The sequence below is a fragment of the Odontesthes bonariensis genome, chromosome 9 (genome assembly GCF_027942865.1).
Source record: "Odontesthes bonariensis isolate fOdoBon6 chromosome 9, fOdoBon6.hap1, whole genome shotgun sequence".
Classification (NCBI taxonomy): Eukaryota; Metazoa; Chordata; class Actinopteri; order Atheriniformes; family Atherinopsidae; genus Odontesthes; species Odontesthes bonariensis.
In genome coordinates, this window is record NC_134514.1 from 31,354,223 (window position 1) to 31,381,748 (window position 27,526).

The following is a 27,526-nucleotide window of genomic DNA, read 5'->3' on the forward strand; positions in this document are numbered from 1 at the left end:
TCAGCGTTGATGCGTCACGTGACCGAGACGAGAGCGAGTCAAGAACAGACGGATGGAACGGAGAGAATTCGGTCATTTTTCGAAAATAATGTGGCTCTTTGTGGTAACACAGTAAAAAATGCGGCTCTTAGTCTCTGACCGGTTGGCCACCCCTGGTGTAGTGTGTACAGAATGCTTCCAAAATGCCCCATTCAATGCGTTTTTTTATTTATAAAGACCCCAATTCCCAACAAATGTCATCTCAAGGCACTTCAGAATCCGAACCCAAGTAGGTTTTCACATACAAGGAATTTGTTTTGGTGACTGGTACAAAGAGTAGAAAATATACCCGCTTAAACCGTCAGTCGGGTCGCGGGGGGGCTGGAGCCTATCTCAGCGGTCATCGGGCAAGAGGCAGGGTACACCCTGGACAGTTTGCCAGTCCATCACAGAGCCACACAGAGACAAACGAGATGTCTAGGCCTATAGCTGCATAACTATGGGATGTTTCAGGACCAACTGAGCTATCCCTATAAGATGAATCAAAAAGGACATTTTTAAGCCCAATCGTAAAGCTAGAGAGGGCGTCTGCTTCCTGAACCCAAAGTGGCAGCTGGTTCCACAGAGAGGAGCCTGATAACTGAAGGCTCTGCCTCCCATTCTACTTTTAGAAATTCTGGGAACCACAAGTGCACCTGCAGTCTGAGACCAATGTTCTCGGTTGGGAAAATATCCAACTATGAGATCTTTAAGATATGGAGCTTGTTCATTAAGACCTTTCTATGCGATGAGAAAAATGTGAAGTTCTATTCTGGATTCAACAGAAGCCAATGAAGAGAAGCTAAAACTGGAGAAAGATGATCTCTCCGGTTATTTCTCATCAGAACTCTGGCTGCAGCATTTTGGATCAAAAACGGACCCAAGAGCAGACACAGGACTCAAGAAGAATCAGAGTATTGGGTATTGAAAGCCGAAGGGAGGATCCGGGTAGACATGGAAGGAGGGAGAGGATTAGTGAGGTTTCGAATAAAGAATTTGTCCAGACAATGGGCATGTTCGTCCTTACTTGATCCAGGACGGAATACAAAGTGGAGGGGAGGGTACTGGCTGTGGTGCAGAAGTTCTGAGTTGGCGGTGGGGCGAGCAGGCAGGTATGTGGAAAATCCTGGCGGGAGGAGGGTAGGAATAGATGCCAGTCCAGGCATAGAAATCCAAGGCTTGGAGACTGGACAAAGAAAACAGCACCGAAGTAAACAAGAAGACAAGGTTTGGGCAAGGTTTGAACAAGGCAGTTATGTCAGTGGTAATGAGTAGTGAGACAATCTGGCAAAGACTGGTTGCTCCTGCAGCTCCTAAAAGAGTGTCCTGATGAGGGCAGATGAGTAACAGGTATGGAAGCAGAAGCAATCCAGACTCCTCCCCGGGCTCCCAGGAAACCTGCCCAGCCGTAAACAGATGGAATAATGTATGAATGTATGACCATTTAGGGCTTCCGTAACTTTGAGATTGGACTACTGCAATTCTTTATTATTGGGCTGTTCCAAAAATTTTCTGAAAAGCCTCCAGCTTGTCATGATCATTTGGCTGTGTTGTTTTGCTGTAGTTTCTGAGTTTCTGAGTCTTAATCTCAAAGTTACGGAAGATCTTTGTTTTGTCGTTCACCCAAGCCTGCCACAGTCACGGTAAACCTTGCCTTGCTAGTTCGAATACTAAGCCACGATCCTTTGCCTCCTTGCGAGTGATTTTTTGTTTGTAAATTACATAAACTAGTCTTAAGTTTTCATAGCTGTTTTTGATAGCCTCCTTTAGGAGTGATTTTTGTTATAGATAACATTTTCAGGATTTTGTAGAGCCTCCGGTTTTTTAGGAGTGCATTTAGTTGTTTTGTTTCTAGTCCAAAGTTGTTTTTCCTCCTTAGGGAGTGATTTTTGATTCATAGTTCATAGGTAATTGCTCTCCTCTTAGCAGAGTGAGTTTTGGTTGTTTTTTTCCTCTTTTATTTATTAATCATTTTTTTATTATAGAATAACATTTTCATAGCTTATTATTTCATCACTGCATATTGGTGGTTGGATATATATAATAAAATCTCCATAATTGGATACTCTGTATTTGATTCTGAGCCCAGGTCTTATTTACATCTCCAAGTCTGGATTCTAGTTGTCTCTGTGAATGTCAGAAATCCATTGGGCTCTCTTTGCTTTACTTTTTAGAGTTTGGAAAAAAGATAACCCTACTTCTTTCTGAATCTGTTGGTACATTCATCAGCACAACAGCTTCTCACCATGTTAGATGTGTTTTCTGGGTGGTCAAACAGTCCTTTTGTCACTAAGTGAATGAAAGTGAATGAAGCCGAAGTGCAGTGTGATAGCTGATTACATCAGAAATGTGCATTCAATGCTTTTCCTCGACAATCAGACATCAATTAAAATCAAAAAGTGTTTGCTAAATGCTATTTTGAAATCAGACTGAATGTTCTTGTTTGGCTTTGAATTTTGACCTCTACTTGGAATGAGCATCAACACAACTTTTGTCCTCTCCATGGAGCAAAATACAAATTATTTTTCTCCAAACTCACAGCATGAACTAACCACTGAGCATTAGTCAGAAAAGTTTTCCTGCTGAGTTTCCTTGCTTGCCTGGAACAAAATGCCTGCAGGGGAGGTTAAAAGAACTTCAATGTAATGTTAGAACAAGCGGCAAGGCTCGAACTGCTTTAAGTTTTTATCCCTGACAGAAGTTTGAGGAGTGAGGAAGATGGCAAAGGAATGAGAGGAAGAATAAGGATAAAGAGTCATTGTCAAAAACGCTGTTTAGAAATGTAAGGATATCATGATATTCTCCACCATTTTCCCACTTTCAGGCAACCTTGACTCTTGACAGACATATGCTTCATAGCACATTTCAGTATGTTGACTTAAGCCCAGGCTAACAAAGACGAGTCTGCTTGTGTAAAACTGTGAGTCTTTGAACAGTATTAGGTTCCAAAACTGCATCTGGTTTGGTACTATAACATTTGCAGATATACAGTATATTATGTCTAAGTGCAATTTCCAGTGTTTGGACATGTGCACCCAGGCTGTCTTCGGTTATGTTAATTTCTACATGCTACTCATATTAGAATATGATAACTGTTTATCTGTAGTTCGTTGTTATATCAGTACAAACTGTCAAAGGGAAAAGTCGAGCTTGAGGAGGAGAACACATTATGTTTGCTGTTAGCACTTCTAACGCCACATATTGTTTAGAGTCAGGGTGTTCTCTGGTAAGGTCAACAACAGAAGATGCCTATAGAGATCTAAGACACATTGGCGTTTTGGCCACTTACGCACAGAACGTTACTTTTTAGAATAAAAAGAGTACTGATGATGATAATAAGAAAATAAAGAAATTTTGTGTGTGTATGTGTGTGAGGTTGGTGACCCCTCATGTGTGGTCAGTATCTCATTGATTTATGTCATTGGCTGGAATTTTCCTCTCCCACTTCACAGTGTCGCCTGAGATTGTTTCGCCCCACCCATTTGCCCAAAGGTATAGTAGAATAAAGCAACGCATTACCTGCCAATCATCTCGTCAGCAGCTGTCAGTCACTGCACTGTATCCCTCAACAAACTCTACTTTTCCTCTCTTTTCGCTTTTAAACAGACCCCCTTTGTTTCAGCTTTTCATGTTCTCTGGTTATGGTTGTTTTCAATTTCACGGTCGCTTCTTCTCCAGAATCATACACAACATGCCCATTATTTATTAGTGTTTGCCTCAGATGGAATCACCTTGGAATTCAATGATCATTTTTGTATTTGAAGCAGTGGAGTGTGTGTTTCGTTTAAGTCCAGTCAGCTCTATCAGTCACTGTGTCATTGCCCTGCATTGTGTGCCTTTTTGTGGATATTGTGTGACCACAATGGTGAAACTGTGCACAACTTGAGCATTGGGTGCCAGTAGCACTGTGTTAGTTACACTTACAAAGTAAAAAATCACAACAAAGAGTTCAGACATATAAATGTAAAAACACACAACAATGGGAAATGCACAAATCGTCTGTTTCCCTCTCCAGCCTTTAGATTAAGAGCCAAATGTTCTGAAAATGAAACATAGGGCAGCTCCAGTTTTTACAGGCCTTTTATTGTGAGACCTTCATGCTGAAATCTTAAGACCAATAAATCACACTCACACATTTTACTCAGGATCTGTTGACAAAATATGACAAAGTCTTATGTTGGGTTTTCATTTCCTAATGGTTCAGGCTTTGCTTCCCTCATTCATTCCTTTTTTCATTACCTGTCAACTCACATCACTGTCCTCATCTGTTCCGTCTTCCTTTCTTCTGCCTGCACACTCTGAATGTTTCTGTCATTGTTACTTCTTCTATCTCACACCTCTTGCTCCCTTGTCCTCTCTTTTGTTCTTTCTTGCTCTCCCTGCACCACCACACACTTCTCTGTGTCGCCTCATTGGGAATAGGAGGTAATTTAGAGCAATGTAGGTTAATGACATTGGAGACTTGGCTTGGAGTCTGGAAACACACCACACTAGGACATATGACATTCTCTTCCTCTTACTGTATGTAGTGATGATATCTAAACCAGCTCAACTTGGTTTTAAGTTGGAATGAACGTGGAAAAAGGCTTCTATGTGTCCTTTTTGTTTTCTTAGTAAATTGGGAATGCTGTGTGTAACAAAGCTAACCTTTACATATTTTTACTGCTTCCCATCAGTTATCAAAACACTCTCATGTGCATTTTCTATCGGTGATCCCTCTCAGGCTTGTCAAGACCAACCACCCCATCTGTCGGTACAGTACACAAGAGGGCATTAACAGCTCTTGACCATAACAGACCCAATTTACACCACCCCAAAAATGTCTTAGTTCTCACACTGTTGTTTGACAAAGTCCAGCCCACTCTACAGAGACAACACAAAACTCTCTTTTGTCTAATCTTCAAGACGCCCCTGCGATTAAAAATCTCCACGGAGGTGGTGATGGAGGCAGTGGCCTTAGCATCTCCCGCTGAGCTGTGACAGGCCACTGTTTACCAAAGCTCGCCCCCCGTCCCCCCGTCCACCCTCTTCATGATCTTTGCTTTCTTTCCTGTGATTCTCCCACACAATGGGAGGCTGCAAAGGCTGAGGGGGAAGCCCTAAGGCAAACAGGGGCCCAGGCAGAAGAACAGAGGGCCATTGATGGCCATCGTACTGACAGGGATGCTGAAAGACACCTCCAGTGGACAAAAAGAAAGAGAACAGAGAGAAAGGAAAATGGTGGTGAAAAAGAAAAGGGCAAGGGCATAAATTCACTAAACCATATATAAAGGCAAAGGGCCAGCAATTATTAATTCCATGCCACCAAAATCTCCAAATCTCTTACATACAGATTAAGAGTCTGAGAGCAAAGCAGAGATCAGTTTAGATTGGAAATTAGAGCTAAATTTAGCCTCTCGAAGCCAGTCTATATCTCCCTGGATCTCCTTTCTTCAAGACATTAGTCCATATTTGCTGAAAACAGATTGATCACAGAAAATGGAAGCTCGCCAATCAGCAAAGTGTAGAGAACAGTGTGGATGGAGCCATGACAGCTTGAAAGGCTTGATTCATGTGAACAAGCCCTGCTAAAATTATGTTAAAGGTGTAAAACTTTAACATAAAGGGTTTATGGAGACAATATGTGACTGCATATTATGACGTGTTTAAATAGCGAGTCAACCTGTCTTCATGAAATTCCAAATTAGTCCAGTTCATAAACGTAATTCAAGAAAAGAGGTTCCCTTCAAATCAACAGATTGCATCGAAACTTCTCCTCAATTCAATCTCCTATTCCAATTGTGCGTGAGGTGACGGTAGAAAGAAAAACTCTTTTAACAGGAAGAAACCTCCAGCCAGAACCAGGAAGGGCAGCTATCTACCTCAACACCATAACACCAGGCCAGATATACCTACTGAGAAAGAGAAACACAACTTAATGACAACAATAATGTCACATGGAGAGTAAAGAAAGCAGAGTGAGGAGAGGTGCATCATGGGAGGTCCCATGTTTCCAGGGTATAGCCCTGATTTTGTTCATTACTCGACGATTTCCTAATATGAGTAATAGCAGTCATAGCAGTAAATTTGGGTGGCTTGACAGCACACAAGTGATCTTTATAGCAATCAAGTGGGCACATTTTCCTCTAGTTTCTCGTTCTCAGCAAGTGCATTTCTATCGCAGTCTTTTTCTGTCTTTGCCTGAGGCAGATTTGAGGTTTATTATGTATTCAGCAATTAGCAGACAATCTGCTCATTATCAAGCCAATTATGCTGCTCTAATAACATGCTTAATCAATCTCACTCGATCAATTACAGTTTGAGGAGGTGAGTGCCACATAATGATGCAGTAATTTGAAGTCACAAGGAGTTGAGGAGATAAGAACTAAGTTGTTTAGACTGTCGGCGATGGTGTGTGTTCTGTGATTGAGTGCACGTGTACTAAATCATTTCTCCTTTTTCTTTGAATGGATTGTGGGCTTTTGTTTAGATTTTGTTTAGATTTTGACTTTTGTTTAGATTTAAAAATATGTGTGTGTGTGTGTGAGAGTCAGATTGAGGGTTTTAGGCGGTCAGAATAGCTGTGTAATGGTCCGTGGTCCCTTTTGATAAGTCTTGCAGTTGAGAGCACAGCCATGTCCTCTTATCTCCAGAGGACAATGTTGCACTCAGAGCTGCTGCTGCCACAAGCACGACCCACAATAGCTCAGACACTCATTCATGGCCTCCTATTCTTTTACACACACATACACACACAAAGGCATATAAACTAACAAACCAAAAATATAGACACGATTTTTTAAACTATTTTTTTAACCACATCATCAGACACATTTTTGATGCATAGACAATCCATGCTGGTGTCATGAGCTGAGTGCAAAGTTTTTGCAAGCACACTCAAACACACACTGTAACAGCAGACACCTTGTTCTCCTTTCCAATCTACAGTCATTTCCACAGTTACCCCCTCACATGTTACAAACACAGTTCTTCACATACACTCAGAGACCCACTGTTTCCTCACCGCTGCCCATGGGTGCCCAGTCGGGACACCCTGAAGGGGGCACAGAGGACAAGGTATAATTTTCAGAGGGGACTCACTGGCCCGTGTCACCCCACAAGGCGGGGTGTGTGTGTGCGTGTGAGCTTGTCATGACGAAGGGGAGAGGGTGCGGCTGGGGGGCATTAATTACCTTCGTGCCTCTCCTGCTGTGGGAGGCACAAAGGTTGCCCCCGCCGAGAGGCTAATTATTAGGAAAAAAGCTTTTTAATTTACTGCTGTCTGCTGCCATTCCAGGGAGGAAGAGAACCATGTCATTCAGCCCTGCTGTATGTGCAAATTCATGTGCATGTCTGGGCTGAGCACTAACAGGATAGCACAGGTGGCCTTCCATATGACCCTCAGACCTTCGAGGACTTGCCCAGTTTATCTGCAGTTTTATTGTTCCCACAATGTAAGCCCCTGTCAGTCACTGAGGTGGAGAGGAGGTGGATTGAGTAACAGAGGCCTGCTCTCAGGTCAGATTATGTAATATCAGGCAGGAAGGAAGTGGTGGAAGACAAACACTGACCCTGTGTAAAAAAAGAAGACAGACATTATATTTTGGGCATTAACGATCTACTGACTTCTCTACTGCTCATTGTTGTAAAAATTTGTCCAATAAATTATAACTTCAAATGAAATAATGACTGTTACTGTTCTCAGTAAGGCTTTGATACTGCTACAATTATTCCCCTTTTCTTTCATTCAAAGTTTGAACAAAACAAGTTGGTTTGAGCAAACCTAAAGCTCCAATCGAATATCATAGATAGTCAGTCACGAGTAACACATTTTTTTAAGGCCGTGCTTACAGACCCAAGTTCAGTGTCCTCATCCCAAACAGGACAAAAAATTAGTCTTTGGTCATTGCCTGCTCCTGAGGGCTTTACTACTGAGTCAGTCCAACACAACCCATCTTTCTTTATGTTCATGATTCAACAAAACCTAAACTTTAATTCAGACATAACCCTAACTAAGTTGTACTTACTAAACTTAATAACTGTGACCTATCCTAACCACATTCTACTTAATTTCTAAACAAAATCAAACAATGACTGTAAGCAGACATGAAGAACAGCTAAAAACAAAAAAAAAGGTTTTAGCGATTGGGCCTACTGCTAACTTGACTCTACTGATAACTTGGGTCTACTGCTTGAAAGTATTTATTGTAGCTCCAGCATAACCTTTCTGTAAGGGTATGAAAAAATAAAGAAGGGTGCAAAAAAAGATAAATGTGTGTTGTAGGGCACAAAAGAACATTTTAAGGTTTGTGACAGTTGACAAACTTCTCTGAGGCTGTGGTCAGATTAGTTCTGCAAAGATAGAATCCCCTCACCAGCTTAAAATTGGCTCCTTATCACATTATTACAGTCATGTCCTTGTGTGGTGAAATAAACTACTCAGTCTATGTTCTGCTGAGAGGCCTTACAGTAATCTGACAACATACAGTTCAGACTTGTGCCAAACTAACAGGGACTTCAGAGCAACACCAAGACTTCATGTTTCATCTGAGATTAATGTTTCAAATGTTTAAAGAACACAGAAACACCAATAAGACTAAAGTAAGATGAACAGTAATACACATGGAACAATGTGGAGCTGGGTGTTAACAAACAGCTCCATCACTGAGCAGTATTTGACAGCGAGCTGTAAGGCTGCATCCCTGGCTCTGCTGAAGAGGATATAAAGCTTCGGCTCATCGCTGATCATGGAATTTTTATGAAACTGCATTTATGAGTTGATTTATCATCATTTGGGCTTTGGACAGTTTGTGTCATTGATGATTTGTATTACCTACCACTGTTGCCTGTGTCAGACGGCGAGTCAGGTGGAATGCATTACTGCTGGTTTTATATTTGTTTTCTATTATATGCCATATTTTGTTAACTGCATGTTTTGTTTAATCCATTTTTTAGGTATGTTTTGGGATTTCTTTACTTATTATTGGTGTGGTTATTTCTTTTGAATTAAGTTTACATGCATGTTTTGGAATGGCCAATTATGATTTTTAGGCAGCAAATGCATCCTCTGACCGGGAGCTGCACCAGCCAATCGGCTGCTGCAGCGGGCCCACACACTAATTGACAGGTAGCCGGAAGTGGGTGGACTGTTTCCTTTAAAGGACGCTGAAACACCAGATAAGGTAAAGGAGATAGGGCTGTGTGATACTGCAAAATTTGGTATCGATCCAATTCCAAGTAAATACAGGTCCAGTTTTGCCTATAGCGATTGCGAAAGCGATACCAATACCGATACTTCTTACTACTACCATCTACTTTTGTGTAGGGGAGAGCAATGTACCATAATTAATTAAGTGAATGCATCATCAATATGCAAATTTGAATGAAAACTTGAATTTTCATGATTATTTAATTATTTTGTAAATTTTCCTTTAATTAATCATGTTTATGATAATATTAAAACACAGGAAAAAGTTTTCAGGCAAATAAAAATACTTTTATTAAGTAACTCAGAAATTTATAGAAAACTTAAGTTTCCCTTTTGGCGGGCAGCCAGGGGGTCGGTGGCGTAGTGGGTTAAGCAGCTGCCCCATGTACAGAGGCTACAGTCCTCACTGCAGCTGGCCCCGGTTCAAGTCCCACACCAGACGGCCCTTTGCTGCATGTCTCCCCCCTCTCTCTGCTTCCTGTCTCTCTCCAACTGTCCTATCATTAAAGGCATAAAAAGCCCCCCCCCAAAAAAATTTCCCTTTTGGGGTGCTCATTTGCAATTAACAAACTCAAGTTTTTTTTTAATTTGAAATGTACTAAATAAGTTGTGCAAATAAATAAATATAACAAAATACTCCTACAGGCTCTGTCTTTTTGCCCTCCTGTGTCCTAGAAATGATCCCCTGAGGGTCCCATTTTGAGACCTGTCCCCTTGTTGAGAACTACAGATTTATAGGTATTTGTTCAGAAACAATAACATGTTTCCATTTTTCCCTTTTATTGAACTTCTCCTCTTACTTACTAACTGACCTACCTTGGAGAAACTCCTTTCTGCTGGTACAGATGTTGCAATTAGAAGTGGGTCTCCATTTCCACTGAAAAATAACAGCCTGTCTAATGCTGGAGATGACTAAATCTTAATTTCGCATCACTATTACCTGGATATTGTCGCTAGGGTTGCCAACTCCTTGAAAAAAACATCAGGGACACCTCATTGGCAGGAACGGCCGACCCGATTGCCTTCACCCTTCCTGGCGTGGTAATTTTTTTTTTGGCTCTTCTTTTGTAAGTGAAATGATTTTTTTTAACTATTTGACTCGAATCTGAATTGAATTAAATGGATATTTTTGAGTGATATAAACACATGGAAAACAAATGTTTAACCAGAAATGTACTTTATTACAAAATAACAAAATAAACTGGGGGCGGCCGTGGCTCAGTGGTTAGAGTTGGTCGTCCAATACCCAGAAGGTTGGCGGTTCGATTCCCACTCTCGCCACTCAAAGATTGGTGGAACTGATAGCTGGAGGGGTGTCAGTCCACCTCCTTGTCACAGCTAAGGTGCCCTTGAGCAAGGCACCTTGCTCCCCGGGCGCTTCATGGCTGCCTGCCACTCCAGGTTGGCATCTGTCTCTGAGTGTGTGTGACACCCTGTGCATGTGTGTGTCAACAGGTGCCAACCTGGATGGATTAAAAGCATAGGACAAATTATGTGTGTATGCATGACCAATAAATCAGATCTTAATCTTAATCTTGAATAAAATAAATATCTTTCTTAAACAGAAATCTGTCTTAAACTTAAAACTGTATAAATAAATATAACACAAAAGATAGACAACAACAAAAGTGCAAACAGACTTGTAAACATGTTTAAAAATAGAACTTGTGAACTTAATGCACAACTCAACTCAATGCTACTTTTTCCATCTGTACTTCCTCTGAGCTCTTGCGGCAGCAAGGAGCTGTTTGTCTTTGAGTGCTACAGAGTAAAACGCGCTCCTTTTCCAGCCAGGTGTTTAACTTCTCCCATTCCTCTCTGTATTTTTGCAGTCTTTTAATTTTTTTTTCTCGGTGTCTGTGTCACTGTCACGGTCACCCATGCTGCTTTGTTGTCTTCCGCTATCTTCTTCGCAGCTAGGCAACCTCGACCAATGAGATGAGCGGGGTTCCGTATTGTCGCACTCCTTTGTGAATGTGCTGTCAGCCATTGGTCACAGAGCAGGAGAGGGCCAGGGAGCAAGTTTACCTTACATTTTCATAGTAAAGCGGCGTGTTATTCATTTATTCCACTGACATTTTATGGACTATTTTTGATTCTCATGATAATACAGGACAAAGTGCGTCCCTTTTCAGCTCAATACGGGACGCGTACATTTGTTTCTAAATACGGGATGATTCTGTTTTTCAAGGGACGGTTGGCAACCCTAATTGTCGCCCATGCTGAAAAGCCTATGCAAGGGACCTTTGTCTCGGTGCTGGGGGTCTGCTTTCCCTCTCTTCCTCCTTCCGTTTGCTCTGCAGCTCAGAGTTCTGGTTGGGGTGTGAGTCCATCTCATCACACAAGTATCGATCAATACCCAATACCAACGTTAGTATCGATACTATCGATATTTTAAATCGATCCGCCCTGCCCTAGAAGGAGAGCGCGGCACAGGCGCGCAGAGAGCCGTCCGGAGAGAGCCGTTCGGATCAGTGTATCGGAGGGTTTCGACGCGAAGTGGCAAAAGCAGGAGTTTCTGCTACAAAGCTGTGAGTCGTTGACTGATACACTTTTAGCCGTAGCCTGAAGGATCCTGAGACCAGAGAAAATCGATCCTGTGTTTGTTGAGCAGACTGCTGGCCATCTTTTATGTTCTAGGTCCATGCCACGCCAGGGGAAGCTTCCAGCGAAGTGGCGGCCGTGTGACGGATGTGGGCCGCCTTGTGTTCCAGGTCCATGGTGTCGCCAGCAGGAGCTTCCGGCAAAGTGGAGGCCGTTCGGCGGATGGGAGCAGGTCTATGGTGTCGCCAGGGGGCGCTTCACGCAAAGTGGAGGCCGTGCGACGGATTGGAGGAACATGGAAGATCTTCAGGCAACTTGGAGTGGAGGACGGTTCGCGGTGGCTAACCGGTGTAGCATAAGGATGGCGGAGTATAAGGACTGGAGCGTGGCCGTGAACTCTGACTGCTGTAGTTTTTAATATTGTTCTTAAATTGACTTTTAAAAGGAGGCCTTCCCCTTTTTAAGAAAAGACATTGCCCAAACTCTTTTTAGACCATTTGTAATAAATTGTCTCTGTACAAAATTGGTGTTCAGGTCATTGAGTGCTGCTCGCCCTCGTAGTTAAAGAACCGATATTATAGAGTTAGTGGTAGCTGTGAGAGAGCAACCCCAGCCGTTATATCACACCTGTACTTACATTGAGTCGGAACAACACACCATCATGTGAGCTGCAGAACATTCAGTGTAAATCGGTGGGTCTTTTTTTCCCTTCAGGGTGGATTAAAGAGTTCTCAGTGGTATTGTGTTGAACCACTTCAGACACAACACAGCGTTATCTTCGCAAACACAAAATACAGTGACAGAAGGATGTAGTGATTATTTGACTAAAGGCCGTAAAACAATCATGGTTGCATCCGTATCTGACCCGTTTTCCACAAACCGTGCTTCCAGATTTCCACAACAAAAAGTTTTCTCACTGAGGTAGACAAACCATGGCAGCAAGCCAGCAAAAACATGCGCAACATGGGCCTTTTAGCAATGTCAGCCTAAAAATAGATATTTACTGCTAAAGAAGATAAAACTATTTGGTTTTAAATTCCATTCAGAATTAAAGACAGATGTGACATGAAATCAAGATGGAACTCTCAAGATGCATCAGGAAGGGCAAAACAAAGTCAAATTCTAATGCATTTAGTCTTTTTGGAGCGAACCTTTGTTGTATGAATCAAAGAAGGTGACAGGCAGCTTAGTCAGTAAAATGTGTTTCACTTGGATAATGCAGCAAGACAAAGTGTTTGGAGGGATTTTTACAACATGTAAACACACAGTATTCTGTGCATTCTGGTGGAGGAAAAAAGTCCAATTTTACAATGTTGGAGTCAGATTTGGATATCAACTGAAAATTCAGCTTAACTAGAAGCTATGTGGATAAAGCAGCAGAGCTTTGGTCATATCAGTTTCCCAGGAAGAAACCTCAAGTGTTTTAAGTTAGGAGAAGATGTGTAATACGGACTTAGGAAGAAAGTCCATTACATTTTCTTGGCTATAACAGCAACCAGGCATAAAGAAAACTCCAACATTCTGGGTGGAACAAGGTGTAATCTACAGTTGTTTTTCAATGGATGGATGAAGTTGGTGTCTACCAGGGTCAAGGTAGCAATGACAACTTTTACCTTGTTTTCATATGGCTCCTGGACAATCAAGAGACATGAGGACAAATAGTATTTGTTTGTTTCGAAAATTCATAACTGAGTGAAAGGAATGAGGAGTTTTTATTTGGCAACCATGAGAAGAGCTTGTTAATTTCACTCAGTGCTAAGGAGTGAATTCTCAACACTGGAGGAAATGCCATCCCACAACTGCTTGAAGAGATAACATTTTAAAGAGGCAAATATTTTTAACTGAGTCATGTTGATAAATTGGACAGGAGAATGAGTTTGATATGCACACCTTGCAGAATCTAATGAGACTTGGAGAAGAGTATGATCTATGGAAGAACCTATTGTATCTATGGCTCAAAACCAGATCACTTTTATCATTTAAAAAAAGAAAAAGACAGCATAGGCCTTGGTGGAGGACATGTCTTGTGAATGCTCCGGTGGTGCCTTTTGGTCCCTTGTTTCATTTGTTCACATTGGTAATGAAATTAAGTTTTCATTGTGTTTTTCACAGTTCCATGAGATGTGACTGTAACAACCCACTGGAAGAGGCACTGATATAGGCACTTCATAGATACAGTCCAATTGAAGCCAATTAGAATCCAACTCATTGTATTAAAATATTAATTCAATTAATTAAATTAGAAATGAGTTCAATTCATACGGAGCCAATTACAAAAACATGTTGCCTAACTAAGAAAAAGAATAGATTGCACAGGAACTTCTCTTCGCTTCACTCTCCCATCCTGAGCGTACACGAGGCGATTGCGGGAAGAAAAAACTCCCTTTTAACAGGAAGAAACCTCCATCAGAGCCAGCACCAGGAAGTGCGGCCATCAGCTTCGACCGACTGCGGGTTGAGAGGACAGGAAAGAGGAGACAACAAAAACTCTGTAACACCAGGCCAGGGATACCTGCTGAGAAAGAGAAACACAGGTTAATGACAACAATAAAATGTATTGGAGATGGAGAGCAAAGAGAGCTACAGTACAGAGGGCTACAGCTGCTCGCTACCTTCCAGCCTGTAACAACTCGAAGGGGTGGCATTACACAGTTTCTCCACAGCAGAGTGGACCACAAATGCTGATAATCAGGATTCTCTGAGATGATTAGACTAGTTTGTTAGATTTGACTGGACTACAGACATCAGTTCACACAGCAGGACGAGCCAGCTGTCCTACAGATGGGAAACCCTGACCCTGATCAAACTACTCTCTTTTTGTCTGTGAGTTATTGTTGTTTGTTTCAGAATCTCAACGCGTCTGCACCTCTGAGTCACTCCAGTTCTCAAGACAACATAAACTAAGCCATTTCATAAGTCATTAGAGTGATTGTAGTTTCTCATGTGGCAGATGTTAAATTGTTTTCAGTCTGTCAGTGACTCTTGCTGACGAAGACATGTGGCTGAGTGACGCTTACAAGTCTGATTATTTTGGTTCCTTCACTCTGAGCCAATTGGCTTTTACCTTTTACAGCACATTCTTATAACAGTGAATGATATGACATTGAAAGTTTATTAGGAATGTTTGCGTGTGTGTGTGTGTGTGCTGCTATTTGTAAGGCCAGCAGAAAACGATGTATCTTACACAAAGACCAAGCCTGGAACTTGTATAAACAGAGCAGCAGCCACAATGACTCCGCTGCCAAACACTGGGTTTCTCATCAACCTCAACCAACCACATTCAAACATTAGTGTGCAAACAGATAAACAAACACACAACGACATGGAGACGAAGTGAGAAAAAAAATGCCGGCATGAAAATGAAACTATGAAAATACAGACAGACTAAACACACACATGCGCACACATAGGATATAAATCTGACCTTGTGGCTCGCATCCCATTTTATTACAACAGTATGAGATGTAACAGAAACTGAGTAAATGACTGTCAGACTAGATCCAAACTAAACATGGAACCACATCCCCCTCTGAGTTTTAAAAAAAACTAACAACAAAAGAAAAATATTTATACATACCGATCCAAATGTCAAAAGATACCAACATAGTCTCCATTTTGCACATTATATCTTTGGCCGAAAAGACCACAAAGCCTGAAAAATCAGAGGGAGTTGGTCAGATGAGGGTTTAAGCAAGAAAAGTGGTAAATGGAGTGAGAGGAGATAAATAACACAGACTTGTTTTGGGGGTGGTATCCCTTCAGATAGTTCCTGAGACACGAGAGGGGAGCAAGGAGTTGGCCTTCATCATGGAGATGTAGAGATCAGACAAAGAAAGCTGGAGGCCCAAAAGCAAAAGAACAGGCCTAGGGGCTTCCTGAGGGAATTTGGCCAGTGTTATGTTTCCCTGCAGGTATGACAGCTTTGAGCAGTGTTGATGTCTGTAGGTGGAGGCGAGGGGATGATAGTTCAGTGGTGGAAGGAGAAGTGTGTGTTTGTGAATGTGCAAAAAATGTGATCACTTTTAGAACATAGAGGCTCAAACATTTTTAGACTGCAAAGTGCCAAAATAGGAGACTGTCCTACTTACCATACCTAACATGTGGTATATGTCCATGCTGGCAGATAAGTCAAAAACTTAGTCCAAAGAATATGTGGCCTCCAGTGGTTGTAAGAGCAACTGCATGTGAAAAATGTTGTCCGTGAAGGTGACAGTCAAGATAATGTCTATCTCTGAACCTGTTGTCATGTTACCAACTGAAAGTTTGTTGGAGTTGATCTCACATCCCATAAAGGTCCATGTCCAGCAGCACCCCTGCCTTTACTGATGGGTGTGGTCTTTTGGCCGAATCGGGTATTCAACAATAAAATGTCCTGATCAACCACAATAGATACAATTCAATTCAATTAATTTTTATTTACAGTATATAGGGCCAAATACAACAAATGTCATCTCAAGGCACTTAGATAGTAAGTCCAATTCAAGCCAGTTGGAATTCAATTAATTGTAATCATAATTATTCATAAAATAATCCAATTCGTTCATATAGAGCCAATTCAAAAACAATTTCCTAGCTAAGGAAACCAACAGATTGCACTGAAACTATTTTCGGTCCAATCTCCCGTCCTGAGCGTGCCTGAGGCGACTGTGGAGAGAAACGACTCCCTTTCAACAGGAAGAAACCTCTGGCAGAACCAGACTCAGGAAGGGTGGCCATCCGCCTCGACCAGCTGGGGTTTGAGAAGACAGAAAAGGGGGGGGGGGGCACTGTAACACCATTCAAAGGATATCTGTTAGAACAGGGAAACACGAGTTAATGATCACAATAATGTCACATATACGTAATGTCATTTGATAAATTGAACAGGGGAAAAAGAGAGTAAAGTGAGGAAAGGTGTGACAGATGAGGCCCCCCAGCAGTCTAGGCCTATAACAGCTTAGCTATGGGATGTTTCAGGATCACCTGAGCCATCCCTATTTAAAGATACAGGCTGTTGGTATGCCTGCTAGGCATTGCTGCCTGACGCACCTCCACCAGTGCCCTTCATGCAAATGTGCTCCCTTGAAACACCTATGGGCAGGAACGGGTCATCAGCTGGGGACCACCAGTCACAGATGTTTCGCTCCTTTAACCCCAGTACATCTCTTGGTGGCGGAGCGATGGCTGATATCTCTACCTGCCACCCCCTGCTGATTCCCTAGGTGTTCTGCCCCCACCCTCAGTCTAGGCCTATAACAGCTTAGCTATGGGATGTTTCAGGATCACCTGAGCCATCGCTAACTATTAGCTTTATCAAAAAGGAAAGTTTTAAGCCTGGTCTTAAAAGTGGAAAGGGTGTCTGCTTCCCGGACATTTACTGGTAGCTTATTCCACAAGAGAGGGGCCTGATAACTGAAGGCTCTGCCTCTCATTCTACTTTTAGAAACTCTGGGAACCTCAAGTAAACCTGCATTTTGGGAACGAAGTGCTCTGTTAGGAAAATATCTTACAATGAGATCTTTAAGATATGATGGAGCTCAGTCATTAAGAGCTTTATGTGTGAGGAGAAGAATCTTAAATTTGATTCTGAATTTAACAGGGAGCCAGTGAAGAGAAGCTAAAACTGGAGAAATATGATCTCTCCTGTTAGTTCTCATCAGGACACTGGCTGCAGCATTTTGGATCAGCTGAAGGCGTTTCAGAGAATATGTGGGACAGCCCAATAATAAAGAATTACAGTAGTCCAATCTTGAAGTAACAAATGCATGGACTAGTTTTTCTGCATCACTCTGAGACAAGATGTTCCTGATTTTAACAATATTGCGAAGATGAAAGAAAGCAGTCCTTGAAACCTGTTTTATATGCGAGTCAAATGATAAATAAATTCTGGTCAAAATTAACTCCAAGGTTCCTCACTGTAGAACTAGAAGCCAAGGAAATACCATCTAGAGTAACTATATAGCTAGACAATTTCTCCCTGAAGCGCTCAGGTCCAAAGATAACGACTTCAGTTTTGTCTAAATTTAGAAGCAGACAGTTCTGAGTCATCCAGGTCTTTATGTCTTTAAAGCTGCAGTCTGCAACTCTTTTTCAAGCATAATGCCTGGAACTGTCCGGGGATTCTGAAAGTGGTACATTAAATACCCCAATACAAAAAAAAAAGAGTTCTCTAGGTCCCCTATATGTCCCGCTAGGTCCCTCCAAAGCCAGCAGGTTTGTTTACAAAATTGCAGACCGGACCGGTAAAAGGTAACCAATCAGGTTACGAGCTGGGCTCTGCTGCCTGTCAATCACCGATTGTGCACGCGCGATACAAGGTAGGCTCGTCCCCACGCTTATTTATCTAGACTATTGAACTTCATTACGGGCTAGTCTACTTACTGTGTCTTCCATGATCGCAAATGACAGGTGAGTTGATGAATGAGGAGTCGTGTACACGCATCTGGCATGCACGTAGACGTGCACAAGTTCTCATGTGTTTTGATGGGGCGGGACAGGAAGTTGAATAACTTTTTATTTTTCGGTTAAAAAATAAACATTTCTTGCATTTTGCGACTACGGAGGTCACCGTTTTCAACTTCAAGCATTCTGATAGATCATGTAAACTCTTAAAATGCCAAAAATTAGGACTTTACGTATAACAACAACAAATCCTGCAGACTGCAGCTTTAAGACATGCTTGTAGTCTGACCAACCTATTGGATTCATCTGGTTTTATAGATAAGTACAACTGGGTATCATCAGCATAGCAATGGAAATTTATGCCATGCTGTCTAATAATGTTACCTAATGGAAGCATGTATAAAGTGAAAAGAATCGGTCCAAGCACAGAACCCTGGGGAACTCCATGACTTACTCTGGTGTGTGAGGAAGATTCTTCATTTACAAGAACAAACTGAAATCTATCAGATAAATATGACTTAAACCAACCTAATGCAGTTCCTTTAATCCCAATAACATGTTCAAGTCTGTGTAATAAGATACTGTGATCGACCGTATCAAATGCAGCACTGAGATCCAACAGGACAAGCACAGACACAAGTCCGCTATCAGAGGCTAAGAGGAGATCATTGGTAACTTTCAGCAGTGCAGTTTCTGTGCTATGATGCACTGTGAATCCTGACTGAAACTCTTCAAATAGATTATTTCTGTGTAAATGATCACAAAGCTGAGCTGCAACTATTTTTTCAAGAACTTTAGACATAAAAGGGAGATTGGATATAGGTCTATAATGAGCTAACACTTCTGAATCAAGAGTAGGTTTTGTAAGTAAAGGTTTAGTTACAGCAACCTTAAAAGGCTGAGGTACATATCCTGTCAACGAAGACAGATTGATCAAATCCAATATGGAAGTGTCAATTAATGGGAAAACCTCCTTGAACAGTCTGGTTGGGATTGGGTCTAAAACACAAGTTGATGGTTTAGAAGAGACTATTGCTGTTGTTAGTTCAGAGAGATCAACTGGGCAGAAGCCGTCTAAATACAAATCAGGTTCTAAAGATACTTCTAAAGCTGCTGTACTTGATGATACATCACTGATAATAGTGGGAAGGACTCCATCAATCTTCTCTCTAATAGAAACAATTTTATTGATAAAGAAGCTCATGAAATCATCACTGCTGAGAGTTAAAGGAATACCTGGCTCAACAGAGCTCGGACTCTTTGTCAGACTGGCTACAGTGCTGAAAAGAAACCTGGGATTGTTCTTATTCTCTTCTATCAATGATGCATTCATTAGCTTTGATTCTTCTCAACCGCTCCTCAGGGAAAAGTGTAGTTCTTCCAATCTGCATGGGTTCGGATACATCATTAGTACCAGTTAACAAAGGAAGCAACATTACTCAAGAGGTAACAAGGATCATCGCAGGTCCTTATAAAGCACTCTGGTAATGAAACTTATGATACAATGCTCTGGCAAAAGTGACTGTAAATGAAAAAGGACCTTTAGGCTAACTTGTATATATTTACATGTCTTTTATATTAATTAATGCATATTATCCTTTTTTGATGAAAAAACTGAACTGGAGCCCTGAAACAAAAACTGTCATGTCAGCCATGGTGTCACATTTGCATCACTGCTGATGGATATTGGAGCTGGCAGATACCTGCAACTGCAAAGTCTTTTGAATTGGGACAGAAAGACTTAACCACACTGGTCTCACGTCAAATGATTGCATCTCACATGGAGGCTCTGCTACTAATAGCAACAACTCATGGAGAATAAGCAGCCTATCATGCTGGCTTTTGGAAGCACAGAAGCTGAACGCAGCTTTAAACCAGGAGCCTTCCGGCTGAGAGGAGAGTGATTTAAACACCACCACCATGGAGCCCAAGCTGATGATCTGGTTAAAAATAATAAAGTAGTCTAATTGTCTCAGAAAGTTGTGTTTCAATCAGCTTGTTTCAGCAAATGTACCCTCCTTTAAAAATAAAAAAAAAGGTTTTAACTTGTTACGTTTGGTGTAGAAATGGCAAATGTCTCTTATATACTTTCCGACTGCAGACAGAAGCCATATGTTAGCCAGCGCTGATTGGGTTTGTTGAATCCAAGAGGCTGAATCAGGTAAATGTTCATGTATTCAGAGAGTACAGAGTTGCTTAAACTTAAACTTCTACATCTGTCGGTCCTTTTGATCGACCTTCACTCTGCAGCAGATGCAGTCAGCAGGATTTGTTGGTATATTTCAAGGTTGGATCTACCGACTCATGTCTGTACTGTAAATGGATGGCTGGAGCCAGAGGTCAGTTAGCACAGACTCCATGTCACATTTATTGCCAATAAGCATCCGCACACTATTGCATTTGATAATGGGCAGATGACTCTAAGTGTAATAAAAGTACTGTTTGTAGATTTAGATTTGCTCCACATCCCTTAAAAATCTTTTCTATCCTTTGTCTTTGCATTATTTTACAAGTGACCTACTTTTTTATAAAGAACACTACACAGATACTCATCTGTATTCTACCTTATAATTTCATATATTTTTTAATCTAAATCTAAAACATCAAATAACAAAATGGTGGCCAATCAGACTTTATTGATCACCCCAGTTTTAGACGTGTCATGATAGATGGGTTTTGTGTTTTGGATGTTCTGGTTTTCCTTCTCATTCAGGTCTAGTTATATCATCTGTTTTAATTTTGGTAGATCCTGTTCTTTCCTTCATTTCCATTGCTGATTGCCTCACTTGCCGTTCATTTTGTCATTTTCTCCCCGGGGTATGTTCTCCTGCTTTTCCGTTGGTCCTTGCAGGTAGTTGTTTTTCCTTGTTGATATTCCGTCAGTTTTTGATTTAGTTTGTTGGTACCTTTATTTTCTGTTCATTGTTGCTTGTCCTCCTCCAGCAGTGTTTTCGGCTTATGTTTCCTGTAGTCCAGTGTTTGGATCCTAATCTTAAGGAAATACAGATCCTGATTTAAAGAAAATTCTTAGATGAATGCAGCACCAAGCTCTTACTGATAGATGCATTCAGTTAGCAGACCACAGCATAAAAGAATGAGGCAACACTGTGCATCAGAGAATGTTGAGGTTCTGAATTTAGGCAAGAATCCAACAGAAGACTGAGGCTACGTGCCCACGACAAAGCTCTGAAGCATAAACGCAGATGTCCGTTTTTTTCCTCCACAATTTATCTGCGTTCTCACGAGCGTTTGGGGGTGGATATCTGTCTATCCATGGGAACAGGGAAATCCACATTATCCACTGCCTTCCTGGCTTTGTAGTTCAGTGTCGTGTTCAGGAGCAACTGGACCTCATCATCTGTCCAAACAAAGTTTGAAGGCGTACTGTTGTTGCCGCCGCGCTTCGCCATTTTCTTCCAACTGACGCGGAGGAAGTAGCCACAAAACAGGCATTTCTCATATTTATTAATATATAACAATATAACTCATATAACAATACCAAAGGTATTGTTGCTACTGCCACCTACGTCCGGGGCGTGCATACTACATCGGCAAACTGCGAGTTTTATGAGTTTTATACGTTTTCCCTGTTCCCATGGATAGACAGATATCCACCCCCAAGCGCTCGTGAGAACGCAGATAAATTGTGGAGGAAAAAAACGGACATCTGCGTTTATGCTTCAGAGCGTTGTCGTGGGCACGTAGCCTGAGGGAGGCAGGTAAGTAAAACTAGTAAGTAATTCATTTACAATAATGTACAATATTTTCTGAAGATGAAGACAGATGGTGGAGGTTCCACTGATTGACTGGCTTGAATTTCTGAGAGAGGAAATACTCATGAGAGGAGCAGTTCATGAAGAGCCGTGGAGGAAGATATTCCCACAAAGGTTTAGGTACTGACCAGTAAGTGGTTGGTTTGAGACTTGAACTGACTTCCCTGTGCTGTGGTTGACTTTCGTTTCCTGATGAAGGCACTAAATCAGGGATGTCCAAAGTCAGTCCTCGAGGGCCGCTGTGCAGGTTTTAGATGTTTCGCTGCTTTGACACACCCGATTCAGATGAAATGGATCTCTTCAAAAGATTGTTAAGGTCTGCACAAGCCTGCTAATGATGCATTGATCTGAATCAGGTGTGCTGAAGCAAGGAAACATCTAAAACCGGCAGGACAGCGGCCCTTGAGGACCAGATGTGGACATCCCTTTCTAAATGTTGGCGGTGCAGAGTGGCTTTCCAGCTGAGATTCGATGCAGACTTCATGAAAAACTTGACTTAACTTGGATGTGACATAAACTTGGCCAATGTTGTATCACATGGAAGAACAAACAATTTGGCATTGAGAGGAAAGAAGACTAAGGCTTTTGAGCAGCTGACACTATGAAACACAGGTGAGGACAATGTGTAACCGCCAGTCATCAGGCTCACCAGGAAACAGAATCCACAAACACAAACACCCACAAGGGAGAGAAATGTGGAAAAAACAAACCCACAAACTATCAACCCTGACCGATAATGGACACGTTTCTAAACTTGTCCAGTTTGGTCTATTTGCTGCATTTGACTATTGAGCCAACTTCCTATTGCAGAACTGCAATCCAACGTAAGATCATATGATACATTTGTTGTTCCATAGTAAATAGCCTACACGGTAAAGATTCAAAAACTTGACAATTGCTAAATTTTCCTTCCTCGAGTCTCTTTGATCCAGCTCCTGTGGTGCTCCTGTTGCCATGTGACTGCGTTGACGCTTGCAATATAATGATCACGACAGAGACCACTCTTGACCAGGACAAAAATTAAGGACTAAAATTAGGGCCGAGTGGATGTTGTTTAATCATGCTCACATGAGTGTTTTGCAAGGTTTGAAAAAGGTATGAATGTGCAGAACAGTCCAAGTATCTATGAATATTAGCTTAAAGATGAACTGAAACGAATGTTCATCTATCATTCAAATGAAATTTTTGTCTTTTTCTAAAACCATCAATCCAACTTGAACTAAATTTTCCGGGCATAACTTGTTAAAACGGCCATTTAAAAGTGTGAATTATGTGGCCTTTGGTGCGAAATTGGCCACGTGATCGTGACGTCATAGGGTTGACTCCCTTATTTGCTAGTATGGCTGGCTGTGAAAACAACATACATTTGATGGACTTATATCTCATAAAGGAACCAAAATTCTGATACAAACATCAGCAGGTCGAAAGAACACACCTCTAACATTATGTGGAAAAACTTTCGTTGAATTTAAGCCACACAAATCGATTTAGTATCTATATTGTAGAGGCTCTCTGCACCTCCCATATGGGTAATGGAAATGAAAGTTACCATTTTTGGCACAGGATCGGCGGGCACAAAACAGCCATCGCTCCTACTACACGCTGATTATTATTAAGATGTTATCAATCAAATGACACAATAGTGTATGTTTGCTGTGGTAAACTGGAAAAGATTTGAACATGCCGGTTTCGCAGATATAGCATTCTGCTGCGCTGTCTTTGACACGTTGAAACCTAACGAAGTGACACTTTGAAATCCAGCCACTTAAAAAAAACGTATGTGATAATAACATGGTTTTAATGTAAGCTTAATAAACAATGGCGTGGATTAACGGGTCGGAGATCCTCCAATGCGCGGCCCTATCTGCGGATCCTCACGGGTCGGCGGCAGGGAGATGGGCACCCGGCCTCGGCACGACTGACAGCAGCCATCGGTAGGACTGATCCACGGAGCCTCGGATGTCGTAGCCGGCGCAATCACCGGAGAGACCAGACAGCAGATGGCGAGCGTTGTTGGTGGAGGGCAAAGCCAGGTGGGCTTTCAGCCGGCATATCACTCACCTCTCTTTCCACGTCTTCTGCGACGGCTGTTGCGTGGCAACCGACCAGGTAGATGCCATAGGTAAGAGGGTACAGACGCCAAAACAGGTGGCGGTGGCTTTGTCTCATCGTTGACGTGATCGATATTATGTCCACAGAATCTCTGATTTTCAAGAGACTCAGGCGATCATGCATCAGTGGTGATGAAAACGATAAAAACATGACAAAACACAAAAAAAGCTAGCAGAGGTAGACGGCCAGCAACTCACAACATCGCCAAATTATAGCTGGATATGTGTGTAGACCGAAGAGCAGACCGAGCAGTCCCCTGCTTCCGAGCAGCAAACACCGTAACAGGTGCCGCTATCGGCAGGCGGCGGCAGGCAGTGATACGATCCACCGTGCTCTTGTGTTTGCCTTCTCCTTGTCAGCCTCAGTTCCAGTATTTTTTAGTTTGGGAAACATGTGCAGAGAGATGCCTTCAGTGAAGCTGCTATTTTTGCAACTAACACCATTTGGCCCTCCAGCAACACAATATTTTCCACCGTGCTTTGATGTCTTAGCCATAGATGCCGCCATTACAGTTAGACTACCAGAACTTCTGTGTCAACCCTATGACGTCACGCATAAAAAAATGAATTCGCACAAAAAGACAAAATGTGACTCCTTTTGAGCCCGTTTTAACATGACTTCCCGGATAAATTATTATCCAGACAATATCTCATTTTAATCGCAAGGCTTGGAACCTTTAGAATCAGCAGCAAAAACTGTGAAATTCCAACAATTAAAATTCGTTTCATAAGTCCTTTAAGTGCATGAAACTGCTCACTAAGTAACATTTTTATTAACAGAAGTGCCTTGGCTCAGGGGCGTGCAGAGAATTTAACATGAGCAAGTGTAATAAATGCACACAAACAAACTATCATTAATTACAAACAGATCATTTGCACAGAGCTGCAGAGAGCATTTGTTGATTCATTGTTTTCTTCCATGAGAAAAGAGTAAGATATAAAAGGAAACGCACAGTGAGGCTGGTGGTGGCAGAGCTGGTAAAAGATGAAGAATCAGCCTACATACAGTGCGCTCCCTACGGGACCTGGTCAAGGCTAATGTTAAAAGGACAAGTCATATGTCTACTCGGGGCTAACACTATGAATACTGAGGCTGTGAAGAGTCATGCCACAACAACAACCCCCTAAATACCCATTCATCATAAGGTAAGGTAAGGTAAGGTAATTTTATTTGGTCATTGTAATACATAACAAAACATAAACATCAATCTATTTCTTTGATTATGTAATGACCAAAAGGGTCTAGGCTGAAGTAAAAAGAAACTTATTGTGCCTAGCCCTATTACACACGTTATATATGATTCCTAGAAAACAAGACTAGCAAACACAACTGCAGCCGATATGTTACAACTTTACAGAAAACATCTGAACATGACAGAAGATTTAAAGCAAAACAATGTCCATCAATCATACCATAGTTTTATAATATTCAATTAATAATGATTTATACCTTTTTTTTAAATTTTCTACTGTTTTAGAACTTTTTAAGTTCTCATTTAGCTTATTCCACACACAAACACCTTGAATAGAAATACAAAACCTTTTTTTATTCATTCTAGTTTTAATCTTTTTGAATATACCTGTTCCTCTAAGTTTATACTGACTCTCTCGTTGCTCAAAGAGCTCCTGGACTGGTGATGGGAGCATGTGATTATACGCCTTGTACATCACTACGGCAGTGTTCAATTTAACAAGATCAGGAAATTTTAGTGCGTTTTGGTTAATAAAAAGAGGATTTGTTGGTGTTATATAATTAACTTTATTAACAATTCGGATGGCCTTCTTTTGAAGTAAGTAGATATTATTTATATTTGTTTTATAAGTGTTTCCCCATATTTCCCCAAAGTAGTTCAAGTATGGAAGGAATAAAGTGTTATAAAGAAGATAAAGTGATTTTTGATTCAATAAAGTTTTCATCTTGTTCATTATGGCTATAGTTTTAGCTAATTTTGTTTGAAACACACTAATTTGTTTTTTCCAATTTAGTTTTTCATCAATATAAATACCCAGAAATTTGTAATCAGTCACAATTTCAAGTTCTAAATTGTTTATTTTAATTTAAATTTGATTCTGAACATTCCAGTTACCAAAGATAATATATTTTGTTTGGTTCAAATTAAGTGAAAGTTTGTTGCTATCAAACCATGACTTTATTTTTGTTAGCCCTTTTTCTACACTTGTTTGTAGCCGTTGTGGGTCTTTACCTGAACAATAGAGACTGGTATCATCAGCGAATGGAACACAGCCGAGTTCTTTCACTGTCTCACCAACATCATTAATGTACATAATAAATCATTTGGACCCCAAGACAGAGCCTTGTGGAACACCATATGTGGAGACCTTACTCTCAGAGTTTACATTGTGCACCTGCACATACTGCTGTCTGTCCTCCAGGTAACTTTTCAGCCACGCTAATGCTGTTCCTCTGACACCATATTTTTCCATTTTCTGCAGAAGCAGCCCATGGTCAATGGTGTCAAAGGCTTTACTGAGATCTAAAAACACACCAGCTGTACATTGTTTCTTATCTATTGCTGTAGATATGTTTTCTACAAATTCCATGATAGCCATCGAGGTAGACATTTTTGACCTGAAGCCATATTGATGTTCGCTGAGTAATTGTATTTATCAACAAAAGTATCTAGTCTGTTTACAAAGAGCTTTTCTACAATTTTGGATAATTGGGGCAGAAGAGATATGGGTCTATAATTTGTAAATTGATGCCTATCACCGCTTTTAAAAACTGGAATTACCTTTGCTATTTTCATCTTTCTTGGAAAAATACCTGTTAAAAAAGATTGATTCCTGATATATGACAGCGGTGTTGCAATATAATTAATGATGTTCTTCAGCAGTTGCATATCAATGTGAAAACAGTCCTTTGATCTTTTATTACTGAATTTATGCACAATTCCAATAATTTCACTCTCATCTGTTGCTCTCAGGAATAGAGAGTTTAGATTTGGTTGTAAATTTTTCCCCACAAATCCTTGTGTATCTTTTGTTACTATTTTGTTTGCTAGAGCTGGTCCAACATTAATAAAATAATCATTAAATTCATTGGCTATTTCCCTCGTGTCATTTAAAGTGTGATTTTCTTTTTCAAAATAACTTGGGAATTCATGTTTTTTCTTTCCATCATTTATTATGCTGTTTAATATTTTCCAAGTCCCTTGAATATTATTTTTTTGCTGTTCTAATAATCTATGATAATAATGCTTTTCAGCATATCTCATGATATTTGTCAGTTTATTTCTATATTTTTATATCTTTGTTCTGTTTCTATAGTTCTGTGCTTTAAATGTATCAATATAATTTCTTTTTCTTTTTACAGGCTTTGACTATGCCATTTGTAAGCCATGGCCTATTTAATTTAGTTTTTGTTTTAGTTATACATTTAAAAGGACAGTGTTTGTCATAAAGTGTGATCAATGTAGACAAAAATGAATCAAAAGCCTGATCAGGATCAACAGAGGCATAAACCTCCTCCCATGTCTGGGAATTTAAGTCTT